Raw genomic sequence first — 16042 nt, forward strand, 5'->3', positions numbered from 1 at the left:
TTATGAAGGCGAGTTATGGCTTTATATACAGATGGCGAATTTTCTGGTATGAAAATGCAACAACTTGATCCGATGACCCTACAAGCTCCGCCCCTATCGGCCAGGATGACGTCAAGGACAAGACGATTTAGAAGCACAACAATCCGCATAGCAGACTGCTCTTCTGTTAAATTGCCTAAGGCGGAAATAGTTTCGTTCACTACTGCTTCAAGGGTTCTGGTTAATCTACGTATCAGCTTACTATTGGTAACTGTACCTATATAGGGGAAGAGACCTTTATTGAAATCTGTGTATTTTTCCCATGCGGTCTCAGTGTAATCGACTATTGGGAGATCTCTCCTTTCTCTATTGTGTACTAAATGAGTGTTTCTGTGATAATCAGGAGGAGCTAGGAAAACAGGTGGCAAAAGGAATCCGATGTAGCAGGTACCATCCCAATCTAGTGGCAAACGTATGTATGCCGTCTGACCACATATGAAGTAGGAATGGCGGGAAGCTCTAAATGTAGACTTGCCTTGATCACTAAATTCTATTACAGTGGTGCATCTACTATGGCCCATATGTATGGAACCATTCTTTCTTACACATAATTCACCTTTAACTGGAAATACTGACATAGCGGGCAAAATTGGAGTGGCTTCGGATTCGACATTCAGGATCATGAGATTAAGCGTAAAATTACCTAATCCATATACTTCATTTTCTAGATCAGTTCCTGTTCTTTTGGGAAGTCCCTCCTTGTTAGGGTGACAGACTTTGAGTAAAACTAAGTTCAAATTTCCCCATACCCAGTTATTCTGGTAAACTACAGAATTCGAATCTAGGGAATTAATTAAACTAAACCATGCTCCACAGGATCCATTGTGTGTGAACGGGTATGGAAAGAGAGGTAGAATTCCTTTGTAGTTCTGATAGGGAGGGAGTCGGCCACATATCCAACAATTTGTAGCATTACTAACCTGATGGGAATGATGTAACATACTAATAAACGTGTTATTGCGCAGCGCAAATCTATAGGACAATTCATGCGGAGGTAATTCACTAAAAGAATGTTCAGCAGTAACATTATAAACATGTCTAGAAATAGGATAATATATGTGCAACAATATACTTGCAGTAATTATTAAAAGACTTAAGAAAAACAGAATTAATAACGTCACTGTGCAATGACTACGCAGTGATTTACAGTACGCATGTCGTTTCAACTTTATCCTTCTGTTTCTTTCTCTGTACAGGTCTAAGCGATACATGTCAGAGACAAATTCGACCGATTCACCTTGGAGAGGACTTAAACAATCAAATTGCCTGACTTGTTAGACCTAAGTTTTAGTTTATATAGTTCATGGTTATTCAGTTCAACCAAAGGAAGTTTAGAGTCAATCGGTGAAGACACGCAAGGTGTGTCGTTTACGTCTGACGGTAGTCCATGAAATTTCTTGATATGACTTGAATGTATCCAGCCTTTTCGACCTTCGATCTTCACGGCTGTCCTCGTCGTTAGCAGTACGAGCTGAGGCGACTTCCACCTAGGATCCAGTTGGGACTTCCGATCAAAGTTCCTCACTAGAACTAAATCCCCTGGAATTACGTCATGCGGTTTCACCTCGGTGTTGTCGGGAAAGGCTGCAGCTACCTGTGAACGACAAGATTGTAGTGCAGACATCAAGGAAGCCAAGTAATCTGTCAGCATATTACAGTCAATATCAGTTATTTTGCGTGGTATAGGCGTCCCCCACATATTTGGTGGTCTACCGAAGATCACCTCATAAGGGGATAGCCCTGTTCGAGAGTGTGCTACCATTCTCATGTAAAAGAGTGCAACGGGTAAGGCTACTACCCAGTCGACACCTTTCTCTCTACAAATTTTGGACAATCTAATTTTCAGGGTCTGATTATGTCGTTCCACGAGACCTGCTGCCTCGGGGTGTCGGACACAGTGAAATTTCCACTGATAGCCTAACAAAAGTGAAACGTGTTTCATTAATTCGGATGAGAACGGCTGGCCGTTATCTGAGTAGACAGCACGTGGTAAACCGTACCGTGGGAAGAATTCTCGAACTAACTGTTTGGCAGTAGTCGGGGCAGTGTAATCTGAAACCGGGTATGCCTCTGTCCAACGGGAAAGAGCACAGACAACTACGAGAACGTATTTGAATCCTCGACATCGTTCCATCTGGATATAATCCATCTGGAGGACTTCAAAAGGGTGATCAGGAGGCTGAAATCCACCCTGTTCTACGGGAATGCTTTTTCCTGGGTTAAACTGACAACAGATCATACAGGTACGAACTTTTTGTTTAGCTGCTGCTCGTAAATGTTTGTTGAACCAAATGTGTTGAATGCTGTCTAACATAGCTTTTTCTCCTAGATGCGCTGGACTATGTACAGTGTTAATAACGACTTGGACCATTGAATCAGGAAGGAACCATACAGATTTTTCCTTCGGTATCCATCCTTGATCCGTTTGGATCCCTCCTAATTCAGTCCATTTCTTTATTTCGTCTGGTGTAGCATGTGTCTGTATGTCGATTACGTCAAGAGCGGGATCCTTAACTGTCATGCAATATGTGGGTGTCGGGACTATTGTCTTTGTCATGTCGGATGTTTGAGTTTGAGCAGTCTGTTTAGCTGTTCTGTCAGCTAGATCATTGCCTTGAGAAATGATATCAGTAACTTTCGTATGGGCTTTACATTTCATAATTGATATTGCAGTGGGTAGATGTATTGCATCTAATAAGGCATGAATGAGGGGTCCGTGCTGAATGTGGGCACCGTGAGAAGTTAAATAACCTCTCTCTCGCCACAGCACGCCGAAGTCATGTACAACTCCGAATGCATAACGTGAATCAGTGTATATGTTGACTTTTTTATTTGTGGCTTGAATACAGGCTTGTGTCAGAGCGATGAGCTCTGCTGCTTGAGCGGACAAGGTATTTATGCAATTTGTTTCAACGATTTCAGTGTCTGTTGTGACTGCGTAAGCGGCCACCAGCTCTCCTGTACCTGTTCTCATACATGAACCATCTACATACAACGTCAGGTCTGGGTCTGACAATGGGACGTCTGTCAAATCTTGTCTGGGTTTCGTCGTGATAGTGATAACTTCAATACAATCATGTGCTAGTGGGTCTGTTCCATTTATAGGTAACAGTGTGGCAGGATTCAATGTACTACAACGTCTGATTTCTATATGTGGCTGAAACAATGTTAATTCGTAACCAGTAAGTCGTGCTATAGTCAAGTGTTGTGTTTGTGTGCGGTTCAAGAGGACCTCTACTGCATGTGGTACTTGTACTGTTAATGGATGTCCTAATACTATGGCATCGCTTTGTCTGATTGCTAAAGCTGTTGCTGCCACTGATTTCAGGCACGCAGGCAAAGCCTGAGCTACGGGATCTAATGTACTAGAAAAATAAGCACATGGTTTGTGTGATCCTGCTTGTTCCTGTGTGAGTACTGACAAGGCAGTACCTTCGCGTTCTGTAACGAAGAGTGTAAACTGTTTATTGTAACATGGTGTTGCTAAAACAGGTGCTTGGCATAAGGCTTTCTTTAGGCTTTCAAAAGCTTGTGTATGTTCCTGAGTCCAAGGGAGAACAGTCGATGTGGCTGCCTCCTGTGTTGTCAATTGAATGAGTGGTTTTGCTAGAAATGCATACTGAGGGATCCACTGCCTACAATATGAAGTGAGGCCTATGAAAGCCCGCACCTCCTTTTGTGTCTTGGGTACTGGCATATTAGCAATTAGCTGGATGCGATCTGGTGTAAGCTGCCTTCCCTCCTTGGACAGCGAGTGACCAAGGTAAACAACTCGCTGGACACAGAATTGCAGCTTAGAAGGGGACACCTTGTGCCCCTTTTCGGCCAAAAATTGTAAAACCGTCAGTGAGGCTTTTTCACATTCAGGTTCGCTTCTAGCGGTGATCAGCAGATCATCGACATATTGAAGCAGGGCAGTGTTGACTGGCATGTGGATACTGTCGAGTTCTCGTTTCAGTGCTTGGCTATAGATGCTGGGGCTTTCTGTGAATCCTTGAGGTGCGCGTGTGAATTTGAAGCTACGTCCATTTAAACTAAATCCGAACAAGTATTGGCTTTCCGGATCTATTGGGACGCTGAAAAAGGCATTCTTAAGATCAATTACAGTAAAGAATGTTGCTTCGGAATCAATGGCTGTCAGTAATGAAGAAATGTCTGGGACTACGGGGTATTGTGGTACTATGCATTTATTTAATTCGCGCAGATCAATAACCAATCGATATACTGGCGGGGCTGTTGGATCGGTTCGTTTAAGAATCGGAATTATCCCGTGGCCTCGGACTACTATCCTGATGCTCATCCTTGCCGATTCTCGAGGTGCACCGTGTGCGAAGACGCGCTGACCGCGCTGCTGCTTTCCCGGAGTCTCAACCCGCCCGGATGCCCGAGTTCTGGGTGCTTTTGTCCTCGGCACTGAAACCCTGCGCCCTTACGGCCTTTGCCGGCCTCCTGGAAGCTCCGCAGTTACCGGACCAGCTAGCGCTAACCTGAGCCCCGCGGTCCCGATCTCGCCTCGCACCATGGATCGTTGCCGGATGAGCCCGGGGAGAGACGGCCGGACACCTTCTGCACCCTGTGCCTGACGGGCTGGAGCTGTGGGGTGGGCCCCGGTGCGGTGAGTCTCCTGCCCCGCTCTGAGGACCGAGCTGCGGGGGGCTGCTGCCCCCTTTGCCTATTGCCTAGCCAGCGGCGAGGGGGACCGGCGAGAAGATAAGCGACTGTCGGCCTTTCCTGTTGCGGCGTAGACCTGAGGGGAATTGACCCCTTGCCACGACCCCCCCCCCTGGCCATTGCACCGTATAGCGGCAAAACATGGCGTTGAGTGCCTGCTCGCGGCTGGGGGGGTGATACTCCGGTCTCGCCCGCTGCCCACTTCGCCCTCCCTCTTCCGGACACCAGCTCCACAGTGCCGTCCCGGATTGCTGCCGATGTTGGGGCCCAGCTTCCGCTGACATGCGGCTCCGTTCTGGCTGTCCTGCGGGACTTTCAACTACAGATGTGCGCTGGCCTGCAGGCGCTGAGTGAGAGGTTTGACCCCATACTGTCGGCTGCGGGCCGTGAGCGCACTGTTTGTCATCCACAGGGCGTGGGTCTCCCGGTGCTCTTGTCCTCTTGCGGGGACGCAGCGGCGGTGTATGATTGTGCTACACTGGTGCCTTCATCTAGCGCTCCCGGCGCCCAGGGTCCACCGCTCTCCACCTCAACTGCGGATACTTTGTCCCCCTGGTCATGGCTGCCTGCTTCATTGTTCCCTGCCTCACCGCGTCCGCGAGGCTATCCTGCTGAGCGATACCTAACGGCTTCGAGGGACCGTCCGCGGTGGCCCACTGCTGCCTTTTTCTGGAACTCCTGTACCTTACTTGCCAGGTTTGGATTTTATGTGGTGCAACGAGGGACCCCAATCGGTGGTCGGCGGCCATTTCGTGATCCTACTTCACCATCCTCTCACAAGCGGCCATCTTGTCTTTGTCTGCTCGGGACACGGGGCCTTCACGCAGGAGCTGGTTTAATCCCAAGCCCGCGATCGGGCCAGGGCTAGACTGACTTCTATCGCTATGGTTTATGGACGGGCTGGCCTGGGACTGGGACTGTATGTATGTTTTGCGCGCACTCGTCGCGACTTGTATCCCTTGCTTAAACTGTGGTGCCATGGTATCTTTGCATGCCGTTTTTTGGCGTAGAGGGCTTCCAGTGTGTGGGGGCCATAACTGGCTGATGGTTCGGGGCGCTCTGGTGTCCAGTGGGCTCCTCCCCACCTTCTTTTCTGCTTTCTTCCCTTCTTTACTCTGTTCCTACTTTCTCTCTTCTCTATATTTCGGGTTCATTGGGCGACAGGCACTATGCTGGGGGGGGGGTAGGCCGTAGCCTCCGCATTGGTGTAGGGTGGGGGGGTAATACTCTGTTCTCAATTAGTTCTATGGGCCTTTCTTCTTTTATGTCTCTGTGCTCTACTTTCTTCGATTCGGGGTCCGGGTGTGGGGTGGATCGAGTGGGGGCGGCTCTGGAGGGGCGCGTACTTGCTCATGTGACTATCCTGATATATCTCTGCACCGCCTCACTGATTGAGATTTTACTCCCATTGTTGTTCTTACTGATGTTGCTGCTCGCCCGTGTGGTGAAGCTATCTTGCGGACTTGAATCTACTTTGCTCTTATCCTTCATTGACTTTTTTCTCTGATAAAATTATCAAAAAACTTAAAATTAACCTTCACCTCTCCTTCCCCGGGTTTCAAAGATATCTCCAGTATGTAACTCATAACCTGTTGTTAATCCTGACCGTTGATGCACGGGGGCTGTAATGTGGGTATCAGTGCTTTACTGTATCGTGGCCGGCCTGACGGTTGTAGGCCCGTATTTGTTCTTTTAAGATGCACGAATAAAGGTTTTTAAAAAAAAAAAAAAAAAAAAAAAAAAGAATCGGAATTATCGGTGAATTACATACATTGGAGTCAGTTTCCACAACCACTCCTTGGGTAATAAGCTCGTCAATGATTTGTAGTAAAGCCACTACAGCATCTGGGGGTAACTTGTATTGTCGCATTCGTGGAAGTACCACTCCTGCCTTTAGTGTGACTCGATATGGTGTAATGTTCATGCAACCAACATCTGTAGGGCCTTGTGCCCATAAATGTGTCGGTAAAGTCTGTAATCGGTGATCCATGTCTCGGGACACGTAGTGCCCTTTGAAATCACGTAAAAACAATCTTACTCCTTCCGGAGAACAACATATTATAGCTCCTAGAGCTTTCAAAGTTTTTATGCCTAACAAGTTTTCTGGACATGATTTAGTAAGTAATAAATCTGTAGTTCGTGTCAAGGGACCGATCGTAAGTGGAAGAGGCTGTGTTACTTCGTTAATGATAGGTTTTCCTGAAAAGCCAAGGGAAGTATTCTGTGTGCCTGAGAGGGGTGCCCCTGGAACTTCACTACGTTTTATTGTTGTTCGGCTTGCCCCTGTATCAAGTAAGAATTTTCTATCTTGACCTAATAGTTCACTGTGTACATAAGGTCCTTCTTGATCTACAGGGACCTCAATAAGGGGTAAGCCAACTTCCCTCTCTAGGCTGTTTCATGAGTATCGTTGATAATCAGGATAGTCATACTGTGCGGTCTGATACATCTGTCGGGTCGTTGTTTGTGTGGCAGCAATAGGCTGCGGTGGTGGAGCTGGCATAGACTGTTGCGGAGCTGGCATGGACTGTGCATGCTGCGGGGCTCCTTGTTGGTTCTGATCCTGTCTAATTGGTCGTGGTCTTTCTTTTGCGTTACCTATGGCAATATTATGTTTTAAAACTGGACAATCGTGTACATAATGACCTGGCTGTTTACAATAGTTGCACGTCCCTTTTACAGGACCTGTTGAAACACTGGACTGTGTTATACCCTTCTTATGACCGTCGGCTGGCACTGTCTGGGAAACTAGCATTTTCATTTTCGTGTCTTTCATGCGTCTATGTTCATGTTCTTGTTCTTCTCTAATCCTATTGTGATGGTACTGTAGCATTTGTAACATTTGTGATGGAGTGTTACCTTGCCAGGTACTCTCGAACTTCAATATTCTATTCTTAACTTGGGGCAAGGCATTTTCAACTAACTTTGTCACAAACAGATGTGGATACGACTCGCTACTTGCTTTTATTCCACTATTTATACCAAAACATTTCTCAAATCGGGAATAGAAATCACTAGTGTCTTCATCTGATTTTTGTTTACAGGCTGAGATTGCACCCCAGTCTTCCTTTTTCGTAGTTAATAATCGTGGCAGTACCTGTACTAGTAAACCTGGTAGCGCTTTGGTCTTGTCCCCGAGCCCTGAACCTGGACCTCGAGCTTTTTCTTCGTTTTCTAATGCTGTCCAATCTATCTTCTGGTCTCCCACCTCCCAATCCTTTTCCTTGAGTTTTTCGTAAATGCCCGCAGGCATTAATACCTTCAATATTGTCATAATGTCGGGGTAGGTATATTCTCCCATGAGTAACATATCTTTAATTTCACGGTGGAAACCCGCTGGGTCTTTGTCATGACTGGGTACCACTTTCTTCATTTCTAATAGTTCTATTTTGGATATGGGTATGTATACAAACACACGTTTAAACTCATTGTCATCACCTTTTATCGGGTGCACTTCGCGTAAGGGATTCTGTCTATCCATGTAATACGTCGTTCTTTCCTTGATGGGCAGTGAGACATGTTCAGGACATACAAAAAGGCTGTACTGCCTTCTAGATTCTAGTATTTCTCTAATTAACTTAGTACCGGAACCTCTCCATTTATTCGTTAGTAATTCAGTCAATATATCAGGTAAGGGGCCAGGATCGGAGTGTTGGCTTTTATATAATATAAGGAGTTGTTGAATCATATAGATACCAGCTAAACGCTGTTCATCTGGGGCGAGGTTCAAAAACGTATGCGCTAGTGTATCATCACCATATTTTCCAGGACTATCAACCCAGTGAACGGCTGACCTGGCTAATTCTTGTTCGTCCATAGAATCGAGTATATGATAACCCCTTCGTTCTCGGAGTAATTTGTCTGCGGCTTGGAACGAATGTTCGGGGGACCTTGTATTTATTATAGGAGTTTGGAATTTTCTGTTATTATCTGGACGTATCGGACATATCGGATCAGTAAAGCATCTAGTATTATTGCAAGATCTTCCTCTACCTACATAGGCCATGGTTTCTAACTGTCCTGTGGGCAGTTCTAATTCTTCCTCGTCCTCGGTTTGTTCAGGTTCGTCTACTGCTAATCTTTCTTCGTGTATTCGTTCTATTTCTTTGCGGATCTTTCGGCTCATAGCTACTATACATGATCGTTTATCGTGTCTCCCCTCTGATATATTTTTACCCCAAGTGGTAAGAATTTGCATTTCTTCCGGACTTACCCCTGGTTGATCTTGATTTCTGATCACACAGTTTATGAGGAAACGTAACAGTTCCCCCTGTATTTCCACTTTTTGGTACTCCATGGCTCTATTAATACTCTCAGGGTCTCGCCCTGACTGAACAAAATGATATATATTTTCTAAATGTGCAGTCATTCCTGGTAGCTTCCCTAAGTATATTGCAGCTCGTCGGATACGTAATGATGCCAGCATCATTTCGTCCCCTTTTCCGGGCACAGGGTCATATCTACAATCTATTAGAAGTTCCTTGAGCGTGTTGGGAGTTACTAGTTTGGGTGTACGTTGGTGGGCTAATTCTTGGAGGGAAAGTTTATTTGTTCTGGGTGGCGTAGAAAAAATGCTTGATGTACCTCCGGTAGCACCACCTGGGGTGCTGGATGTGAGAGGATTCGTTGAACGGGATATAGCAACCATTGGTGTGGATGCGGATGTAGAAACAGATGTGCTTGCCGGAACTTGTGTCGGAGTTTGCTGTTGCAGAGGTACAGACGGAGGAGGGTCTTGGCGTTGAACCCCCTCGGCAGACGGTCTATGTGGCGCAGCATTTGCATACTCGGGAGCTGCGTCGTCTAAATAAGAGGAAAGAAAAACATCTTCCGCGGATCTGGGATGCCCTTTGGGATGTGCTTTTATCGGAAACAATGGGGGTGGCAAGTCTTTTGGTATTTCCGGAGTAGCCTTAGGTAATCCTTCGGCCAGAAGAGGATACATACCATTCACAAGGGCATTTCTTTGTCTGTCTGTTTGTTCTGACTTTACTCGAGTACCTTCTTCAATTAATACACTTTCTCGAACTTTATTTGAATTCTCCTTACTTTTCTCTTCCTGTCTGAGCGCTTTCTCTGTGCGTCTATATGATTCTTTACGCCATAATTCAATGGCATCTTTCTGTGACTGTCTAGCTTTCTTTTTCCATAATTCTTCTTCTACTTTCATAATGCAATCTGCATCCCAGGTCCCAGCTGCGGGCCACCTCTGACTTTCTGGTAATTCCTTGGTGTAGTCTACCCATAGATCAAGAAATAATATGGCGTCTAGGCCATGTTTATGATACATGAAGTACCCTGGAGTGTCCCTAGGAGGAATGGGAACAGCTTCTTCGAGTACCCCTTTTCTAGTTGTGATCTGTCTTAATTTCGAAAAGAGCGGCATATTGAGAACTGATCTGATACCTAATTTTGAACACGTTTAATACCATAAAACACAATAATGAACAGTCATTCACACCACAGTATACAGAACGTATTTAAAACATTTTAACATTTAACATTTAATGAATAAACAATGATGGCCATTTAAGGAACTAGTCACTAAACATAATACTCGATACTAACTAGGTGATTCTGAATTATATACTAGACATACTAGATATACTGCTAAACAGTACAGATACACTGCTGAAACAGTGCAGACCGGATTTGTGTACCCAAACCCGTCTTGACCGGCACAACCTATGTGCACGTCAGAACGCCTCCCCGATAATGGTACTCACCGGGTAGCTCGGAACGGAAGGCCTCGGAACTGAACTGAACTTGAACCGGACTGGACTCGACTCGGAACTTCGGAAACTTCGGAAACTGGTGGGCCTCTGTATACCTCGGATCTTGCTCTCTCAGCTAGGCTCTGGTCGGGATACTTCGCACTTCTCACCGCCTCGTCTGGGTGTTGATCGCAGCCTCAGTTACCCCCGCTCGGCAGGAGGGAGATACAGGAAATCCTGTGGGTACGCGTTGTTGTCCGTCCAGCTGTGACAGGAGACCGGGCCTGCAACGCACCGCCGGCGCGTGAGATGAGAAAGTGTCCCTATTCGGGCGCCATTTATGTGGTAAATAATTTAATTACCGGAACTTAATTTTGATGCGGAAAATCTATAACAATAGCTCAGTAAAATAAGAGGCAGAATCCGTGGTATTAGAGGTTCGGAACGGGCTTTATTCCAGAATCAATTTAAATTGATGAGCTCCATATTCCATCACCACGAAGGTTCAGGAAGTGAAGACCGTACTTTATTGATAAGTAATCATTTTTATACAATAGGCATTACAGTGAAGCAAATGCAGGAGGCGTAACAATTGATAGTAAAGATAAAACATACATGCGTAGCAAAAGTGGGTGTAACTGGGTGTAACTAAAGAACGTCATCAGGTATGATGTCATAATAGGGTGGTTCCATGAAAGAATTTCGCAATGTCAGCAGAAATACTTGGCAGAAATGCGCGCGCAGCAGCATGACGTGTGATTGACGTGCAACTAGGGGGTGAAGGGGACTTGACATTTAGCTCTACATGTGGCGACAGAAGTCTGGAGGGTCAAGTCAACCTAATCCCAAATCATATCTAACATCCTATGTTTAAAGAACTATGTTATCCAAAAGAGAGGTCTCTTAGAGTAGAATCTTATTCTATACTGACTATACTGACTGTGAGTGCGTGTACAAGCGTCTGAGTGTCTACACAATATGCGGGGGCAGAAAATCTTCCATAGTAACAGGGCTATGAATTACTTGCATAAAGACAGAGAAGCCGGGCCTTTTGCTCGGTAGCTGGAAGAATGTTTACTTAAACTACTAGACAGGAATGCATTGGATAGGGAGCGGAGCAGATAATTTCGAAGGTGAAATACAGTTTTTGGCAGGCAACAGGCTGATGTCAGGCACCGTTAGCTGCGCAGAGAATGAGGACAAAGTTCATGGATACAGATGCGAGCTCAGACTGGAGCTTTCAGAGGCAGAAGGCAGGAAAAGGCTTGATGGCAGAATCAGGGCCTACTTGCCTGGACTGGAAAATGGCATAAGTGAACCATATAAAGCCGGTGGCCTTTCGTACTTAGGAATGGAATATCCGGCCCATTCATGGCGGATCTGAAAGAGGACATGTTGGCGGTGGACGCACATGTGTTTGCGTCTTCATAACTGGAACTGGAGGGAACATACATGTACTTGTGATTTATACATGAAACCGTTGGGGTCCAAGATAGGGGACATAACTGATCATAAAAATCCATATTTCCACAGAACCAGACCTTCTCTCTCATGCAAGCTTTCATTTTCTCCACTCCTTGATGTCCCCCGTGGGCGAGTTGCGTTGCGTGTACCTGTAGGGATGCCGGGATGACGATGCAAGGTCCTCTGAGGAGAATACCCCCCTGGGTGAGGCATAGTTCGTTTCGGACTCTCCACATGTTCATCAGTCTCTCTTTGTCTGGGCTTGACCAAGTGTTTGCAGCTTGTAGAAATTGGCGCCACAGCCCTCTTTGGATGGTTTCTCGGACTTTAATTATAACTGGGTTTTGTTTCCCGGCGGTAGCCACTTCTTCGCGCGTCAGTGCCCGGGGACACGTCTAGGTGTGCCTTCGTGTCATTGTTGCTGGGTTCTTCGTCACTTTCTCCTGTTGTATCTGGGTGTCGGGATAGGAAATCGTCCGGGTTTTTGGCGCAGGGCCGGTACACGACATCCATAGCGTAGTGCTGGAGCCCGATGGCCCACCTTTCAATGTGTGGCGGCGGGTGGGGCGCTGAGCCTTTGAAGAGCGGTACTAGTGGTTGATGATCCATGACCACGGTGAAAGGGTGTCCGCATATATAGAGGTGGAAATGTCTGCATCCCCATCGGATGGCCAGGGCCTCTCTCTCGATTTGAGAGTATCGCTTTTCAGTCGGGGATATCGCTTTGCTGGCGTACGCTACGGCAGCCCATCATCCTGGCTCTTGTTCCTGGGTGAGTACGGCCCCTAGGCCATCCGGGGTTGGCGTCTACTAGTATTTCCGTCTTCTTTGCCGGGTCGAAGTATACCAGCATGGTATGGTCGAGGAGGGCTTTTTCGACTGCTTGGAACGCTGTCTCTTCAGCCGGACCCCACTGCCACATGCCGTCTGCCCTGGTGAGGTTTCGGAGAGGCTCTGCAAGAGTTGCTAGGTCCGGAATGAAACGTCCACAGTACGTGGCCATTTCTAGGAAGTTGCATACTTCAGCCTCGGGGAGTGGGGTATCTGCGGTCTTGATCGCTTGGGATTTCCGTGGGTCGACCTGTATGCCTTCTTGGGTGAAGGTGTATACAAAGAATTCGATCTTTTGTTGGAACAGCAGACACTTCTCTCTGTGGAGGGTGACGCCGTGGTCTAGGAGTCTTGTTAGGGTGGCTCTTACGTGCCGGTAGTGTTCTTCCGCTGTCTTGGAGTGGATGAGTATGTCATCACTTACGTTGAGGACGCCAGGTAGCCCTACCAAGATCTCTTTGACTGCGTTCTGGACTATTTCCGCGGCACAGGATATTCCGATACTCAGTCGTTTGTACCTCCGGAGACCTAGGTGCGTGCTGAACGTGGTGATGTACCAGCTGTCTTTGGCAAGGGCTAGTTGGTGATAGCCCGTGTTCAGGTCCAGCTTCAAAAACCATCAGGATCCGTTCAGGTCAGCCACGATGTCGTCTATGGTCGGCATTATGTGGCACTCACGCCGAATGGCCTTGTTGGGAAGGCGCATGTCAATGCAGAGTCTGATCTTCCCTGGTTGGCGAGGCTTTTCTGCGATCACCATGGGTGATACCCATGGCGTGGGCCCGGACACTTTCTCTATGACCCCTTGGTCTTCGAGTTTCTACAATTCTTCCTCTACCAGAGGCCGTAGGTGGAACGGGATTCTCCGGTGTCGTAAGGCTGTTGGCAGGACTGTAGGGTCTATGTGCAGACGGATGGGGGCTCTCTTTATCTTCCCAAGTCCTTTGAAAAGGTCTTCGAACTGGCTCAGTAGTTATTCCGTCTGGTCTGCTTGTATTCTTTTAGCAAACATCACCAGACCCAGGTCTTCGGCTGCATGGCTACTGAGCAGCGTGTCCACCTCCTGGTTGATGACGTGAATATCAATGGTGATCTCGACTGTGGTCTTCTTACCCACAGTACCCACATTGATTCTTAGGGTGTTGCGGTTGGCGATCAAGAGGTCTGTAGCTCCAGTCTCGTGTCCTGACTGCGTCGGCCTTCTCCATTTTGACTGCAACGCCTTTCTCCGCCCCTCGCACTAGCGCCATGTCCATTTCCTCTGCTCGCGCCGCTGACAGATCGTGGGATCGCGCCAGTACAAGGATGTCATTCATCAGGATGTTCGGTTGCCTGACAATGAGGCCATGTAGAACATTGCTTCGAATTCCAAGGATCAGCTGGGCTCTGAATGTCCTCTGTGGCCCTGTCTCCCAAGAGGTGGGAGGCGGCTTGTTCCTGGAGTCACGCGTGAAAAGCGTCTACGGACTCGCCCTCTCTCTGCTTGGCCTGCCTGAGCTTAAAGTGTTTGAAGTCCGGGTTCATTTGCGGGTCGAAGTGGGCATTTAGGACTGTGACAGCTACCGCGTAGTCATCTGGGGGACCTGTGTTCGGTAGGTGCTTGAACAAAAGGTAGATTTCCTCCCCCGCATAGTGGAGTAGCAACGAGCGTTTCACTGCGCCATCCTTCTTTCTCGTGGCGATGAAGTAATTCTCCAGGCGACCAAGCCAGGTCTGCCACCGCGGCGCAGCCGTGGAGGGATCTGCCGACTCACTGAATGGAGGCAGGACTCCTGAGGGCGAGTGGTGGGGAGCTGGTGGCGCAGGGGCCTGGGCGGCGTTATCTTGATCCCTCATTGCACCAAACGTAGGTGCAGAGAAGTGGCTTGCCGAGGATGCTGGTGTCTAGTGGTGGGCCTAGGCATGTAGGCGTTGGCGCACGATCTGAGTATCTTGAGGGCTTGCGTGCTTTCAGTGGTGTGCCACTCACCGGGCTGGCGTGGGCCAGTGCTGTGTCCTTTGGCTCCCCCTGGATGTCCACGATTCGCCCCCTCGTGGTGTGAGGCCTGAGACTGCTGGAGACTTCTGTGGCAGGTGTTGCTTGGCAGGGGCGGCAGCCGTGTCTGAAACTGTGGCCAGGGAGGGCTGCTCGTGAAAGGCTGAGGCAAGGCAGGGTGTAGGCCTGTTATCCTCTGGAGCAGGGCAGAAACAGCATGTGCTGCCTTCTGGAGCAGGGCAGGAGCAGCATGTGTTGCTCCCCGCCCTCGTCGCCAAATGTTATGATCGGGGGGGGCCTCCCTCCCGACACCCAGGCTCACGCTGGGCCTAATTAGCGCGCCGCATAAATAATACACACACACTCGGCATTAGCGTGTGGTGCAGACTGCCTCATGGCTCCGCCCATCTTTATTTTATACACGCGCTCACGCCGGCCGGCGTGAGCGCAGGGGTGGTGATTGTTTAGCGCGCGCCAGTGATAAACGCTGGTGCGCTAACCGTCACACTAAACACTGATGTAAGGGAAATCATTCAGGGAGGCGATCCGGTGAGTTGAGGAAGTTTTATTTCCAACTTAAAGACACCCACAGCCGGGCGCTCCCGCTTCGTACCAGGATCTCCACCAACTGATTAACGTTGGTAGAATTCTGGCACGCATCGTTCAGCACCCGATTGTGGAACGGACTTCAAAGAAATACATGAAGCACGAGTCACTCTCGCGCCGGTAGCACGAGAGCGCCCGATAAATACATGCACAATATTACAACTTCTCTCTTTCCACAAAATAAATGAGAAATGATAAGAATGCAAAATAGAAGGGAACCTGAAAAGAAATACAAGTTATAACTAATATGAAATAATGTAACAATGAGAAATAAAAGAAAAATCATTTTCTTAAGACTATACATAGTCATTAAATTTGACAGGCAATTTTCTTTGATGGGTACTCAAAACAACAGGTAAGGAAGATGCAAGCCTAGTCATATCATGAGATGCAGAATTTTGCAAAGCAGTATGTGTATTAAAACACTGCCCATCAGTAGACTTCACCGAATCCTCTTGAGAGACAAACGAAGAAATAACAGATGAAGGATCTCGCAACCAGTCTGTCCAGTCGCATTGTTCCACCTCCTGTTTAGATAACTTAAGAGGCAACTTGTGAGTCAGAAAGCCGAACAAGTGATCTCTTGTTCCACCATCCCCTAGAACCAAGTAATGCTGAGCCTTTGCTCACATCTGTGACTTATACAGGAGAGGAAAACCCTTTGTTACCCTTTTTGGATTTTTAATGAGAAGCCAATCATTGAGTTTTAAATCAGTATTATTAAAAAAAAATTCCTGATCAT

This window comes from Triturus cristatus, chromosome 4_1 (assembly GCF_964204655.1).
Source record: "Triturus cristatus chromosome 4_1, aTriCri1.1, whole genome shotgun sequence".
Taxonomy (NCBI): Eukaryota; Metazoa; Chordata; class Amphibia; order Caudata; family Salamandridae; genus Triturus; species Triturus cristatus.